This window comes from Phaseolus vulgaris, chromosome 10 (assembly GCF_000499845.2).
Source record: "Phaseolus vulgaris cultivar G19833 chromosome 10, P. vulgaris v2.0, whole genome shotgun sequence".
Lineage (NCBI taxonomy): Eukaryota > Viridiplantae > Streptophyta > Magnoliopsida > Fabales > Fabaceae > Phaseolus > Phaseolus vulgaris.
This window is the reverse complement of record NC_023750.2, coordinates 38,929,273-38,946,734: the sequence shown is the minus strand read 5'-3', so window position 1 is coordinate 38,946,734 and position 17,462 is coordinate 38,929,273. Positions and strand designations below refer to the sequence as shown.

Here is a 17,462-nt window from a genome sequence, read left to right as displayed (position 1 = left end):
CTAGCACCAAAAAGATGAAGATGTGAAGATATTACAAAATTTAAAATTAACCAATTCAAATATCAAAGGACAAATTTCAAAAGCTATATAAAGTGATTGAAGGTAAAGAACAAAAGAATGGTAAGTGAAGGAATAAAAGCTATACAAGTAATCACGCTGAAAATACAAGAGCTAATGAGCTTTAGTCAAACCGTTAGAGTGTCTAGTCTATTGAGTTGAGTGTTAAAACCATTGTAATTCTTCACAGTGTGAAACTATACACTTGTGAACTTTGTTTGTGCTATCTTTTGAGAGTGTTCTTTGTTTTCTTGAGAATTCTTAATCTTAAGGAAATGTTTAGAAGGTGTAACCTAAAAAGATGCGAATACTCATTGTAACTTGAAGATATGCAAATGTTTGTTGTAATTTAAAGATGTGATAAAACTCATTGTAACTCGAAAAGGTAAGAATACTTGTTGTAACCAAGTGATTTAGTTAGTGGAAGTTATTAAGCAGTTGCTTAAGAAAACTTGATGCAGATGAACTAAGATAAATTCTTATGTGTTGATGTCTCAATATTCTTATTGTTGTTTACTCTAGTCTTCTTGTTAGATGGTCTATTAGATAATTGGTTGACTATTTCTTAATGTATAAGTGGGATAATTGGTTGTGAGATACCTATGCAACAACATTTTTAACTAATTGGAAAGACATAATTCAAAGACCACAATAATTATCCTAGCACAAGCAAAGATTAAGCCTATAATAGGAAATATAATATTTCTTCAGAGAACTATTTTAGTTTAAATTTTTATGTTAGTTGTGAATCCAAAACAATTAGGATTATTTAATTTAAACTTTTAGGATCATAGTCAGTTTCTATATCTAACTCTTGTCACAAATCTAACTTATTAATTAATGATGATGTAATAGATAAAAATGAATTTAAGGAAAATTTATGAAGAATGTATTCTTTCATTTTCTTTATTTAGTTGATATAATTTAAATGGAATAAATAATAAATCAGGATTATACTAAATTAATAATTATTTAAAGAATATTTTATAGAATTATACAAAATGAGTCAATGTTAAGATCTAAGTCAAGTGATTGCAAATTAATAGCATAAAAGAGGTATGTATGAAATTAAATATTATTTTGGATATAAAATGTCAAATTCTACATATTATTTGGCTCTTGGGACTACAATGAAGTTCAATTTAGGAAATGATGGGTGAAGTTATTTGTCTTGCAACAGAAAAAGAAAAACTAATTAATAAAAATTGGTGATTTAAAGTATTAAAGATATGATGGACTTGATTAAAATCCTATTATGAATATTCATTCATTTTATTTCCTAACTTTATTTATTTATTTTGTTGTACTATGCATTAATTCGAATACTTAAGTTAATTTACTTTTGTGAATCATATTTAAAAGGTGTGGATTTTCATAATAATTGAAATTTTACACTCTAATTACATATACTTAATTATGACTAGGAAAATAAAACAAATATATTTACTTTAGAAGCTTGATAAGTGTCTAGTTTCAGTAATATTTCATATTAAAATACATACACTTATGAGTATTAATTGCTAAATTATATATAAAATAATCCATAATTTATGAATTTATACATTTTTTTACATATTTTATGATCTTTATTTGAATAAGAACGTTTGTTTCCCAATTTGGTGTTAATTTCAGGTTTTTAGGGAAAAATGAAGATAACTAGGCTAAAAGAAATAATATAAGCTAAAAGAAGAAAGTTGGAATGCCCCGAACGCACAAAAGCACAAAAAGCGCAACTCAGCATCAAAGCATCTCACTCAGAGAGCTCATTCTCGATTGAGCGAGAATGCTCCAAAGGCATTGGAAAAAATGGACGCATTTCTCGCTCAAGTGAGCTATATCTCGCTTGAGCGAGATAATGCTAGAGATATTGGGCCTTTTATGTTTCAAATGAGTCAATCACTGCGATGCAAGAAGTCACCTAACCCTAGCAAATTAGGTTAAATATAGGGTTTGTGACTCAACCCTAGCGGGCAAGATTGAGAGGAAAACATCATTGAGTAACTTGTAACCCAATTGAGAGAATAGAAGGTGTTAGAAGATGTGTGGCTCCTAATGCATTGATTATTATTATGTTCTTCATTGATTATTGGTCTTATTGTTTTGCTCCTAATGCATTGATCTAAAATCTAAAATCTGTCTAGAAAGTATTTTTATGATTCTGACCTAAACATTAATACATGAATACTTCGTGCTTTTGAGGGCTAGAAATAGATTTGAAATGTTAATTGTTATCAACCTAACTTGATACTGAGTTTTTTTTGATAAATATGCGAGAAATCGATATTTAGGAAACATTTTAAGAATTTTATATGCGAGTAATCAATATAATGAATTTTATACGAGCATCAATAACAATAAAATAAGCAAAATGTTATAATGTTAATCAAAATACACAAGAGTGAAAAAGATCAAACTCAATCCCTATTCTTCCAATTGAAGCAAAAACTCTTTGATTTGTTTTCTTCTTAATTGTTGTCATCATAACAATTTCATTATTCTGTTTTTATATTTAGCAAATTTTTTACTTGAATATTCAACTGTTCCTTTTGGATTCTATATACGTCTTTAGGGACACATTATTACATCGTCTGATAACGCGTGCATTTGGTAGTAAGAAGTCATCAAAGCTTTTACTTTTGTTTTATTTTAAGTTGGTAAGGATGATCTTAAATGTTTTCTAGATAATTTACATATAATGTTAGGTTTCATTTTAGTCTTAAAGGATATAATCCAATTTATCTATGACAACAAAATTTTTCATTTTTTGGTTGAAAAATAATATATAATTTTAAACTTGGATGTATCAAACTATAAACATTCAAACTTTATTTTAGAAAATATGGATTTAAAATAGAGTACAATTCAATTATTTAGATTTAATTATATAAAATCCAAATTAGTTTTTTTTTTAAAAAATATGGATTTGGTTTAATTTCAATTCAGTTTCAAATCAGACTTGGATAAGATTTTTCAAAATAAAATTCATGCATGTCTTACCTAATCAGTAAACATAAATGACGAAATTGTATAAGATAACGTATTATTAACTTGCATCATAATTTTAAGGAAATGTCATAATTTATTTATATAAATATGACTAAATATTTCATATTTTATTTTAGAATTGAAATAAATAATAAATTTATTACTTAGGGAAGAAAGATGTAGAATATAAAATATTTTTCTTAGCAACTATTTTGACCATTAAATATTCAATTTCATTCCTTCAAAATAGTACTTAATTTAAATCTGTAAACAATAATACTCATTTTATTTCAAATTAATTTATTATTATTAAATTAGACATATAATAAAAAAAAATCACATTTAACATGATTTTAACCAAGATGTCAACATAACACAACATATAACATAATCATTCTCTCAAAACAACCATAATGCACTTCTAAAACATATAATATATAATCATCTTAGACGTGAATATACTATTATCATCAATAGAGACAAAACACAAGTAGTTTATCAAGAAAATACTAGAATGTATAAACTAGTTAGAATAAGATTATGCACATAATGTTGTCATATAGGAAATTATAAACACCACTTGCTACTAACACATGCTTACAAAATTGCGAAGGACATCCATGTTGAATATGCACAGAAGTGAAATCATAACAAGTTTTGCTGTAAATTTTCTTAAGAAACTATATTTTCAGAATAGTGAAATTTTCAAAGAGAAAAAAATGATAAAAGGGTCAAAGAAAAATTATTTTTGAGAAAGAGGAATGTGGAGATAATTGGTAAAAAATACTCTTTAAAAAAAAATAGAAATGGTATAGAGGAAAAACGCATCATAAAAGGACATTTTGAAGGAGAAATACTTCATAAAACCACCATAATATTAAAACCTTCGCAACTTACATATTTTTTTTCTAATGATTATACTTTTTAGACAGTTTTTCAATTACATAGATTTTGAATTTTAAATTTAACAATGATATTATAAAAAAGAAATTGATCATAATATATTAAATATTATCATCATTTATTATGTTTACTTTAATGAATATTATTACTATTAAAAAGAAATATGTATAAAAAAAAATTATTTATGTTTAAAATATAAAAATAACTTCTTAAAATAAATTAGTGACGTTAAAAAATAATTATAAAAATATCAAAATATTAAAAAAAATCTAAAAATGGTATATATCAAATTATACATTTTAAAATATTTTTTTTATATTTAGAATTATACATTTCGAAATACACTTATAATCTAAAATACTAAAATACAAAAGATGTATTTCAAAATTTATAATCTAAAATACATCTGATATATTATAATATATACAGTTCACAATATATTTTTTATACTGTTGGATTGTACATTATAAAATATAATTTTAAGATGAGAAAAACAAATTTTTAAATTATGTAGGAGTTTCGTTTTAAATTATTGGATGTAGAAGTAACTCACAAGAAAAAAAAGAGCAAATAGCCCAAAATACCGAATTTATGTTTTGGGTGATTTGGGAATAAGAATTCTATAAGCAAAAGTGTTCCCAAGAATTGAAATTTTATAAACAGAAGGTGTTTTCAGAATAAAAAATCTAAAAGACAAAAAGTTATACTAAAATATCTTTTAGAACATTTTTATTATTATTGATAAATCTATAATTCACAAAATGTATTCCAAAAAATATGTTCTAAAAATATTTCAAGAAAAGTTAATCTAAAAATCACTTTTAAAAGGGATAAAATAGTCTTCTTAAAAAAGGATAGATTAGAGAAATACATTTGTTAGAAGAATGCAAGAAACCGTTTTGTGAGAGATATCAGTAACCAAAATTGACCCAGAATTAAATCCCACATAAACTGAAGTTGACCTGGGATTCATAAATATAATTTTTTTACATCAATTCCAACTTATTAAATAAAATAAAATAAAATAGGAAATATTTAAAATTTGAAGACATTAAATAAGTTGACTTTTTATGTACAAAATTTATAAAAAATAGTATATAAACAAACATTATTCTATATAAAAATACTGAATCTATTATAACACACAAAAGTTGCCCTACTGTATATTTGTCATTTTTATTATAATAATATTTATTTTAATTATTTATTAGATCATAATTTTAAAATAAAAAATTATTTTATTTATTTAAATATAATTAATTATATTTATATATAATCAACTATGATTTAAACATAATTAATTTATGTAATTGATGATAATCAACTATGTTTTAAATTTAAAACTTTCTTTCTCAATTGTTTGTACCTTTCAGTGTTATTTTATTGTTGAAAAAAATGTATATATTTAAAAATATTTAATTCACAAGAAGACGGATATATTTTTATATAAAATTCATCTTACATTTGTAATATCTATATTATAATTGGAGGTATTTTGTTTGTTGTGATGCAATTTTAAAAGTATAATATAATTAAATAATATTGTACTATTTAAATTATTATTGGTGATTATTAGTTTAACACCCTCAAAATAAAAATAAAAAAACCCACTTTACACTCTTAAATAATAATATTTTAATAATATTTATTTTATTTTTTAATTTAAAATCTGAATATACATTATTATATCTTAAAATGATTGTTAGATGAATGTTATTTTTTTTAAAGAATGTCAAAGAAAGATTTTTCAAACACAAAATTACTAAAGAAGGTGCATCAAACAAAAAAAACAAAATTGCCACACAACTTTCTTTCAAGTGAACAAGTACGGCTACTAGTGAAAATTTTGTTATTTTCTTTAAAATTAATTCTCAATTTTATTAAAACACAGTTTTTATTATAATATAATATTTTATGAGAAAGAACAAAACTTTGTTTCTTAAAATTCAGGAAGTGGACTAGGTAAGAAATTAAAAAAAATTATTTTATTATAAAAAAATAAGGTTCAAGATTATCATAAATAACTTTGTGAAAATAGGTCTTCTTCAAGAAAGAATTAAAGTAGGTAAGATAAAAAACATCATTTTATTAAAATATTATTAGTGACAAACAACATTACTAGTGTAAAGTGTAATTTATTGTTAGTTAAAAGAAAAAGTTTTCACAATATCAACTTTATTGCTTCATGAGCAGATGGTGTGATTTATATATAAATAAAACATTATGATATTTATATTTTCTTTAGTTTAATATTTTTATTTGATTTTTTAATTGTTTATTTTAATATAAACAATAAGTGACAATAATTTTTTAAGGAACTAGATTATAAATTATTTATTTTATTTTTATCTGTAAGAAAAAGATAAATTAAATAAAACCATAGTTAAATTAAAAAAAAGTAACTGATAAAAAATAAAAAAATAAAATAAGAGTCTTTTGTGTAATTCTATGCACACTAGTAGTGATAAAAAAAATGTTAAGTTATCTTTTTCATTTTTCTCACTTAAATTTTTTGTTGCTGTGAATTTTAAATTTTTTAAAAACATGATAAAATCTTATTTGACATTCTGAGTATCCTTATTTTATATCATCAAGTAGAGTTGTATTGTGAAGGAGGTTGTCCAATAATAATAGAAATGGTATGGAAGAAAAACATACTAGAGGGCATACTTCATAAAACGACATTTTAAAAGAGAAATGTTATCATATTATATAAATAATTACAATAACTTTTAAATATTATAATTTATTAATTTTTTTATAAAAAATTTCATGATAGGTATCATTATACAACTTACATATCATGGTATTGTTAAAAAATAAAAAAAAAGAATGAAAATACAAAAATATGGAAAACTATATCAAAACTCATATGTTAACAAAAAGATACATAGGTAGACTATACCTATTCATAAATAATTTTAAGAACATATGAAGGCCAATTATACTAATTAAATGATTCTTTATGAATAAATCCTAAATTAGTCAACTTATCAGCACACACATTCCCTTCATGAAACGAAAAAAATATGAGAATCACATTCAAGTCAGATATTAGTAAGCCTCATCTTTTGAGTTTTCTCCATAACATTTATAACTCCATAAAACTCAGTAACCATAGCAGTTTGAACTTCAAGAAACTAAGATAAAACACCAAAAAATTCTCATATACTCCCACGAAAAATACATCCACAAGTAGCAATACTAGGATACCCTTAACAACCCCATCAGTATTAATTTTAACACAACCTGATGAAGAAAACACTCTCATTTAACGAGAAAAGAAAGAAGAACTTTACCACTACAAGTATTAATACAAAAAAAACGTAATCATATTGAAATTCGACGTATAATTCATCATTGAGGTTGTAAACAAATTACCTAGACAAGTTAAATCTTTGATTACCAAAATAAGCCTAAAAATTTAAAAACCATAATATTAAAATCTTCATTATTTACATAATTTTTTAATGTTTCTACTTCTTAAACAGTTTTTAGTTATATAGATCTTGTATTTTAAATTTAACAATAATATTATATAGAAAATTTGATAAAAATATATTAGTTATTATCATCATTTAGTATGTTTACTTTATATAAATATTATTACTGTTAAAAAGAAATATGTATTAAACAAATTATTTATATTTAAAATACAAAAAATGACTTCTTAAAACAAATTAATTACGTTCAAAAATAATTTAAAAAAATATCAAAATATTTAAAAAATTATATATTTCAAATTATACATTTTAGAATAATTTTTTATATTTAGAATTATAATTTCGAAATACACTTATAATCTAAAATACAAAAGATGTATTTCAAAATTTATATCTAAAATACACCTGGTATATTATAATATATACAGTTCATAATATATTTTTTATATTGTTGGATTGTACATTATAAAATATAATTTCTTCCTGCACCTCTGTACTCTTATGAAAAGATTAAATCGCCCTTATTAGTTTTTAAAATTCTAAAAATATTCTTAACCTAAAAAAACCTTAAAGAGGTGCAGACAAAGATGCTCTCTTGCGCAGCCGTGTCTTTCATCTTCCAGCAGCAGCACACTTTCATGTTCTAGCAGCAATGCGACACCTCCAAATTCTTCTCCTTCAATCTCACATTTTTTGTTGGTGATTTAGAGTGTTCTTGACAAAGGTAAGTAAATTTCTTTGCTTTCGGATCTGCACATCCGTTTTTTTTTTATGGATTTTTGTTTCCATAAGTGTTTTCTTCCATTCCAGATTATAGAATCTGATAGAATTTTGGATCACAAAATACGGTAAAATCTCAAATTTTTGCTTCTAGTAAAATCCCGGATTTGTGTTTCCAGGAAGATTCCGAATTTGTGGATCCGAGAAGCTTCCGAATTTGTGGATCCGGATTTGTGTTTTTATGGCCATCATTTCTTCAATGTATAAAACTTCGTTTACGTCCCACAACCTCTGTTAGAAGAAGACATGTTAATGAAGATGAAAAACATGAAGAACATGGATAATGACTTCTCAATATCATCATCATCCCACAGATCAACCCCATCATATAATTCTTGTTCAAATTCATCAATACTGTTAATGCTTCTACAAATAAAAAAAAAATGAAACAAAATCATTGCATTTCGGATTCATGAATCCATAAGTCAAAAACATTATTTTGGATCCAACAATCCATAATTCAAAAATACCATTCCGGATTCAGAAATCCATAACACAAAATAATTCTGGATTCATAAATCCATAATGCAAGTGATCCATAACACAAAAAAACAATTCCAGATCCACCAATCCATAATGCATTTAAGCTTCCGGATTCAGTACTCCGGAAAACAACAATTTATGACCTTTTACCTTCCGGAACACCCCCTCATCCAGAAAACAGAATTTAATCAATTTTGGATTCATGAATCCAGAATATATTACTGGATCCCGATATCCGGTAGTCCCTTTTGAAATTATAGATGAAAGTTAATGTTGGAATATTTAAAATTGTGGGGGTGCAGGAAGAAAAACGTGGGGGTGCAGGAAGAAGAAGCCTAAAAGCTATATGATTTGTGTTGTGAGAGATATCAGTAACCAAAATTGGCCCAGAACTAAATCCCATATAAACCGAAGGAAATTGACCTGTCTTGGGATTCATAAATATAAATTTCTTACATCAATTCCAACTTATTAAATAAAATAAAACTGGCAATATTTAAAATTTGAAGACATTAAATAAGTTGAATTTTTATTTTCAAAATTTATAAAAAATAGTATATAAACAAACATTATTCTATATAAAAATACTGAATTTATTATAACACAAAAGCTGCCCTACTGCATATTTGTCATTTTTATTATTATAATATTTAATTTAATTATTCATTATATCATAATTTATAAATAAAAAATTATTATATTTATTTAAATACAATTTATTATATTTATATATAATCAACTATGATTTAAACATAAATAATTTATGTAATTGATGTATTTTATGATAATCAACTATTATTTTAACCTTTCTCCATTTTGTGTACCTTTTAGTGTTATTTTATTGTTGAAAAAAATTATACTTAAAAATATTTAATTCACAAGAAGACAGATATATTTTTATATAAAATTCATCTTACATTATAATATTTATATTATAAAGAAATCAGTATAGCTAATCTTTATCCAAATACTAATTGAAGCTAATGAATACTTGGAGCTATTTTTTGTATCATAAATAATTGGAGGTATTTTGTTTGTTGTGATGTAATTTTAAAAGTCTAATATAATTAAATAATATTGTAATATTTAAATTATTATTGGTGATTACTAGTTTAACACCCTCAAAATAAAAAACACCCACTTTACACTCTTAAATAATAATATTTATTTTACTTTTTAATTTAAAATCTGAATATACATTATTATCTCTTAAAATGATTGTTAGATTAATGTTATTTTTTTAAAGAATGTCAAAGAAACATTTTTCAAAAGACAAAATTACTAAAGGAGGTGCATCAAACAAAACAAAAAAAACAAACAAAATTGCCACACAACTTTCTTTCAAGTCAACAAGTGCGGCTACTAGTGAACAATTGTGGCTACCAGTACCAGTGAAAATTTTGTTATTTTCTTTCAAATTAATTCTCAATTTTATTAAAACACAGTTTTTATTATAATATAATATTTTATGAGAAAGAACAAAACTTTGTTTCTTAATATTCAGGAAGTGAACTAGATAAGAAATTAAAAAAAAAATTATTATTATAATATAATATTTTATTAGAAAAAATAAGGTTCAAGATTATCAAAAATAACTTTGTAAAAGAATTAAAGTAGGTAAGACACGAAAAAAAAAGCATCATTTTATTAAAAGATTATCAGAAATAACTAAAGATAATAAGATGATAATTTATGTCACTGTCCCTTTATGATTAAAGATAATAAGATAAATGTAAATACCGAAAAAAAATAGATAGTCCTAGAGTAGAAATGGTACAATTAAAATGAACACCTAATAATTTTTTATTATTAAAGTGAAAAAATTATATAAATAGAAAATTAGTTATTCAGGTTTCATTTTAAAATAACCACCATTTCTCTAGAAATTTTCCTCGCTCATCTGTTTGACGATAAGAATCCATCATTAGACTCTTGGCAGCGAGATCTACAAGACTGCTCATTCTAACCTGCTCGCTCATCAGTTTGATGATCAGAGTCTGCCATTGGACTCCTGACAGTGAACTCTACGAGATTCACTACAAAAAAAAGTGTATATTGTGGCGGTTATTTTCGTATAAACTGACGTTTATAACCGTCACAATTTACACTTGTGACAGTTTCCCAAACCGCCATAGAACTGACCGCCACAAAGTTTAATGTGGCGGTTTTACGCTACCTGCCGCAACACCCGCCACTTTAAACATAGTGTAAGTAGTGACGGTTTTTAACTGACATAATTTTAATTCTGAATAAATAAAATTTAACCACCACTTTTTTATAATCATTTTTATAATTTGTTTTATACAATTATAAAATTTAACCACCACTTTTTTATAATTTTTTTTATTTATAATCTGTTTTATACAATTATAAAATTTAACCACTATTTTTTCATAATAAAATAAAATAAAAGACAATAATAAATATTTAAGTATATTAAATATTTCAACTTCAAGACACTAAACTTAAAAATATAATACCTTTTTTAAAGTTCTTAAAATTCAAAGTACAAACAAAAGTCTAAATTAAGTATTAACAATACAAAATAATATTAAAAAATATATTTCATCAAAGAATATATATCAAACTTCTTGTCTGAATTAAAAAATGCTGTCATAAATGGGTCATACAAATTCCATCGAGCAAAAGGAACAAGGATGTGTTGACTTCCCATTAAATCATCTAAAAAATAAATTTAAATAGATTAAAGCTTTTCTTTCAAAACTTGGGCATGATTATATAGTTTCAAGCAATCTCATTCTTCATCTGCAGCACTTGCGGCACTCAAGTCCACAGAAAGATCAAGAATCTGAAACAGAAGACAAAAGTGATGTTAATCAAGACAAGAAAACAAATCCAGACTTTATGACCTTTTCCTTCTTGAATATGATATTTTATTTATGCAACATTATATTTGGAGCTTAAATGTTTTTGTGCATGCAAATGCGAAATTCCAAGATCGTACCTAAATTATTGTATCAGGTTCTCTAAAGGTATAGAAATTCTATGTTATATGAGGTAACACTATACATGCTTTTTAGGTTAAATCTACAAGTGCAGGAACCATTCTATATTGTGGTTAAAATTTAGCTTTATTTTTGAAAATGTAATACCATAAATAAGGAGTAAAAACAACGAAATCAGTGTTAAATTCCAAGCACAAGCTTTTTTGTCTAAATGAAAGATACCTTTTATCAAAAGAAAGTAAAAATTATAAGTTTAGTCAATTAGAGATAGAGAGATCTATCAATTTCTTGGCCTAGTCGTTTTGCTATACCAGTTTTTTATTTATTTCTTATTCTCAAACTCTGTAATTGTCATAGTATGCGATGAGATATGTAATGTAAATTGCATATTAAGTAAAAAATACAAACCTTTCCAGTGATTTTACTGTACATCTGACCACGTCTTTAACTGTGATTTCAAAGTGTGTGTAGGATCATAACTCTGCAAGGATTTAATTTCAGATTATTACAATTTTTAAAAAAAATAAAAATACAAGGAAAGAAATTCCATCTAAATGCTGAAAAAGAAGTGTAATAAGATTTCATACTTATCATGAAGGACACCAGGGAAAACCGTTGGATTCTAATTGTAAATTTACAGAACATGAGATGTTCATTACTTTATTTAAACCAAAATAACATTTGATTCTTCTTTATTGCAACATGTCCTGACCATATTCATCAGTGATAGACTTTTGGATATTTACGAAAGTTAAATAAAACAAGCAACTTTGTAATGTGTTTGTATGACTGTGCTTTAGATAACCCAATCAAGTGCCGTAATGGTTTGGAAATAAGAAACAACCAAAGAAAATAAAATATGCTTGTGAGAGATTCTACTCAATACTTACAGTAGAGATGAAACAACCATCAACCTCATGATCATTGCAGGGTTAAAACCTGTCATACATGTCATAGAATATCTCATTTACAGGTCCAAGAAGGTCAATACCAGGCTTCAAATCCACCTCAGGTTGGTCGGTCTCTGCTTCTGTTGTAACAAAAGCGATAAATTTTCCTTTGGGTGCTACATTATCAGCATAAGAGTAGCAGAAGAGATACCTGCAATAACAAGGTACATGAGCAAACATAGCCAATAAAGTAGGAAAAAATAATCTTCACAGGTAAGAACTAATTTGAATTAACTTCTCATCAAGTACTTGCTGTAAAAGAGAAAAACGAATGAAGGAGGTAATCCAAACTAGAACTCATTAATTTTAAAATTTCTAAGTTGTATCTAGAAACTGAATGAACCAAATTTGGATAATGCATTGTTAATCAGTAGTTTTTCCCATTGGTGTAGGAAACTATTTTTTTTTCTTTTGCTTTTATGATTTTTAAAATGGAATTTTGAATTGAATTTTTCAATTCATAACATATTTTGCAGTATAACAAAACAATATCTATCAGTTACAAATACTTTGTGATTACAAAAGTCAACAACGGTGTATTTATAGTGAGCCAAGTTTGGTTCTACAAGGATTTTAATTATTTTTTTTCTTCAAGAACCTGAATATGACTTTTTTAAAAGGAAATGACACAATTATTTTGTAGGACTTTTGTGAACCCCTCTCTGGAAAAGGCTGTTCCCTAGTGTGTTTTCTTATAGTTTTTTTTTCATGCATATTTAGTAAAATATGAAAGCATCGGAGTTGATAAAAGCAAACCTACATATCTAACTTGCAACCAAGTTGCTTCTGTGGCAGAATGACTTGTGCCGAATGAGAGTCATGGGTTTCTGGAATAGGATGGCTCATAATACATATTGCACGTGAAACCTTTCCAACCTTGTGAACCTGTTGAATGAATTAAGTAGCGTCAGATGGAGTGGAGGAGATCACACTTTGCTGCAATTCATGTTTTCAGACTTCAGACATTCATGTAAAGCATGTCCAGTAACTAAATAAAACACTTGAGAAAACTTAGCTCACAGTCCTTGTTATCATAGAAATCTAACCTTATCAGATAAATATGATGGATCACACACAACTTTCTTGCATTTGGCTGTTTCTCCTTTTGAAGTCACACCAATGGCTTTCCCATTTTCGTCAAATTCTACCTGTGTACAACAAGGAACTTGAAAGTACCTTTGATTATATTGGTTAAGGAGCATTTAGTATACATTCAAATAAAGGCTTATAGATACTTAAAAAGTAAGTCAAATTGATTTTTCTCTTTTAATATAATGTTTGTGATTAAATACTCTCTACTTTTGCTTCCTTAACCCATATTTGAAGAGTACTGAATAGCATTTTGCTCTGTATATCGTCGATTCTTCTATTTAGCATGTCTCAGGAGTTGAGCAACACAAACTAATGTAATGATCAAGTTACAAAAACTGAAAGAGAATAGAATAACTAGTAAGGACAAAATTAACTATTTTAAAATGACTCCAAAAAAACTTCAAAGTTAAAATAAAAGCTCTTGATACAAATTTCATAAGTAATTAACCTACCAGCTCCAATTCCTGATGAATATTCAATCCATTGCCCAGTTGCCACGTCCAGTGTGGTTCCAAATAATTTTAATGAGCTCTGCATACTCCATAGCTTGTGGCTCATAGATGAAAGAAGATCTCGTAGCAGACATTTAAGGTTTTGAGAGCACGGGGAAGTAAAATTAACAAAAATGTATTGTCAAGGGACTACCTGGATCAGTGATTTGTTTTCGGATGTTGGTTAATCCACTTAGATGTTAATTGATGTAAGTTCTTCTCCGACCCTGAACTACTTCTCATAGCAACAAATTCCTACCATCACAAACTAAGGTAATGATCAAGTTACAAAAACTGAAAGAGAACAGAATAACTAGTAAGGACAAAATTAACTATTTTAAAATGTCTCCCAAAAAAACTTCAAAGTTAAAATAAAAGCTCTTGATACAAATTTCATAAGTAATTAACCTACCAGCTCCAATTCCTGATGAATATTCAATCCATTGCCCAGTTGCCACGTCCAGTGTGGTTCCAAATAATTTTAATGAGCTCTGCATACTCCATAGCTTGTGGCTCATAGATGAAAGAAGATCTCGTAGCAAACATTTAAGGTTTTGAGAGCACGGGGAAGTAAAATTAACAAAGATGTATTGTTAAGGGACTACCTGGATCAGTGATTTGTTTTCGGATGTTGGTTAATCCACTTAGATGTTAATTGATGCAAGTTCTTCTCACAACAACAAATTCCTACCATCACATGAACACAGTAACACAGTAAATTCATCACAGCAACAAAGCCATAGAGTTTAGGGTGCGCAAGCACAAACCTGAATCCTTGCGCGGAGGTGGCGATGGCGGACCCGAGAGTGAGCGTTAGTTCCGTGAGAGGACAAAGGCATTAGGGTTTCGTAAGAGGACAAAGACATTAGGGTTTCGTGAGAGGACAGAGGCGTTAGGGTTTCGTGAGAGGACAAAGGCGTTAGGGTTTTGTGTGGAGCAACCAGATGAAAAAGGCGTTAGGGTTTCGTTTCGTGTGAAGCAGAGAAAGGGAAGAGGCTTAGGGGTGTGGAGCAGAGAGAGGGAAGAGGTGTTAGGGTTTGGTTTCCAAACTCAAACCAAATTTAAAAAAAATATATATATTTTAAAGGAAAAGTAAGTTTTTAAAAAAAAATCCAATTTTAAAGTGAAAGCAAATTTAAAAAAAAGGAATAATGAGAAATGGTGTATAGAGAGAAAAAACTGGGGAACTTTTTTTTTTGGAAGGATAATTGCGACAGTTAAAAATGACATATTATACTGAAATGACGTATTATACAAAGATAATTGTGGCGGTTAGTCAAATGCCATATTATATTGAAAATTGTGACGGTTATTAATAACCGCCATAATAAAACCGTCATTTTTTACACTGTTTTTTGTAGTGATTGTCCGATCAGAATCTTAGATAGAGTAAGTTCATTCTTGACTCATTTTCCTTTGAGTTAGTTTTGATTTGGTTAGGGTTGTCTTGTAGTTAAGTTTGCATGTGAGGTTTTTATCTTTAGAATTAGTCTTTATTAGATCAGGGTCATAGTGATATAGTTAGATTTGTGATCAGGACTTTGTGGTGTAAACTTTTGATGTATATATTAAAATCCCTATAAAGAGAGATATTTTTTTAGATACAAGCCCAAAGAAAAATAATACTTACACAACCTTGTTCCAGTAATTTATTACAACACACAGAACTTAGCCTACTGCATCATCACACAAAGAAAAATAATACTTTCACAACCTTGCTCCAGTAATTTATTATAATACACAGAACTTAGCCTACTGCAACATCACACAACACCAACAACACAAATCACTGAAACAACCACTGAAACAACATATGTATAATGAAAGTGTATCGGTACTGGGCGAGGCTGCCCGATGCCTAGTCAACCTGACCAAGAGGCCGAGAGGCCGAGACCTTTTGGAAACTTGGCCGAGAGGCCGAGACCTTTTGGAGACTTGGCCGTGCGACCAAGACCTTTGAAGACTTGGCCGAGTGGCCGAGATCTTTGGAAGCTTGGCCGAGAGGCCGAGACCTTTTGGAAACTTGGCCGAGAGACCGAGAGGCCGAGACCTTTTGGAGACTTGGCCGTGCGACCAAGACCGTTGAAGACTCAACTGAAACGGCCGAAGGCCACGGGAATTTGGCCGATGGCCGAACCCCATTACAATTAACGCTCAAACCGAGATCAGTGAAGCTAATCCATCATCAAGAATTAGGTAATGCAACCCTAAGCGGTATCCACCTCGATAAACGGGCCCAACAAGGTAGGCCCACTAGAATAATATAAATAGCACGCATTTCAAGGAGTAAGGTATGTCATTATTACTGTTCACCTACCTGAGAGCTAACCACCCGCTTTACTGACTTGAGCGTCGGAGTGCCTTCGCAGGTACTCCCACCATCCGGTGTTCACCCGACGACCGAGTCCCGAGTGCCGAAGGATAAGCAGGAGGACGAGAAGGATCCCAGTTCATCACCCAGCCACCTGCCCGACCGAAGGAAGGAGAAGAAGACTTCAATAGTTCTCTAGGTCCCATCTCCCTAGCAGGAACAATTGGCGCCCACCGTGGGGCCGAGGGAAACTAGCTGAAGGAAAAAAGTAGATGGTTTCGACAAGAAGCATGAAAAGAATGACTGAAGCCGACCAAACAATGCTGCTGCTGTCTCTCCAGAGGGAGATGGCCGAGATGCGAAGAAAGGCCGAGGAGGCCGCTCAGAAAAATGAGCAAGAGCTGCAAGTTCTCCGCAGGGAGAACAAAGATATGAGAAAGAAGCTGGGGGAAGGAGGACCCTCTGTCATACCGACGAACGTGGTCGGCAAGTCCTACACCTCTCCCCCCAACCCGGATGTGGCCGAGGGGACGAGAGGCCGACCCCCTCCCCGCGAGACTGAAATGGGCGACGAGTCGTGCCTAATCAGATCCACCCGGACGACCCTGACGGCCGACCCGAATCGCCGTCACCCCTTTACAAACAACATCATCGAAGTCCCACTTCCTGAGAAGTGGAAGGGTTTCAACCGAGACCGATACGACGGGTCGACCGACCCAGACGAGCATATGGACGCCTACACCACCCATATGAGTCTCTACACCTCGGACGACGCCGTCTTGTGCCGAGTGTTCCCCACATCCTTGAAGGGTGCAGCCCTTAGTTGGTTCACCAAGCTCTCACCCAACTCCATAGATGGCTTTGCCACGCTCATCGCAAAGTTCGAAACACAGTTCGCGACCAGCCGGCCGCACCATCTGACCTCAATCGCCCTGGTAGGCATCCGGCAGGAGAAGGGAGAGTCGCTGAGAGCCTTCGTGGATAGGTTCAGTAAAGTGGCG

At 29.0% G+C, this 17,462-nt stretch overlaps 1 pseudogene; it reads right to left on the bottom strand.

The window, feature by feature from the left end:
* Window positions 1–11,406: 11,406 nt before the first annotated feature.
* LOC137818037 (guanosine nucleotide diphosphate dissociation inhibitor At5g09550-like) lies at window positions 11,407–13,780 on the bottom strand (annotated as a pseudogene).
* Window positions 13,781–17,462: the final 3,682 nt, after the last annotated feature.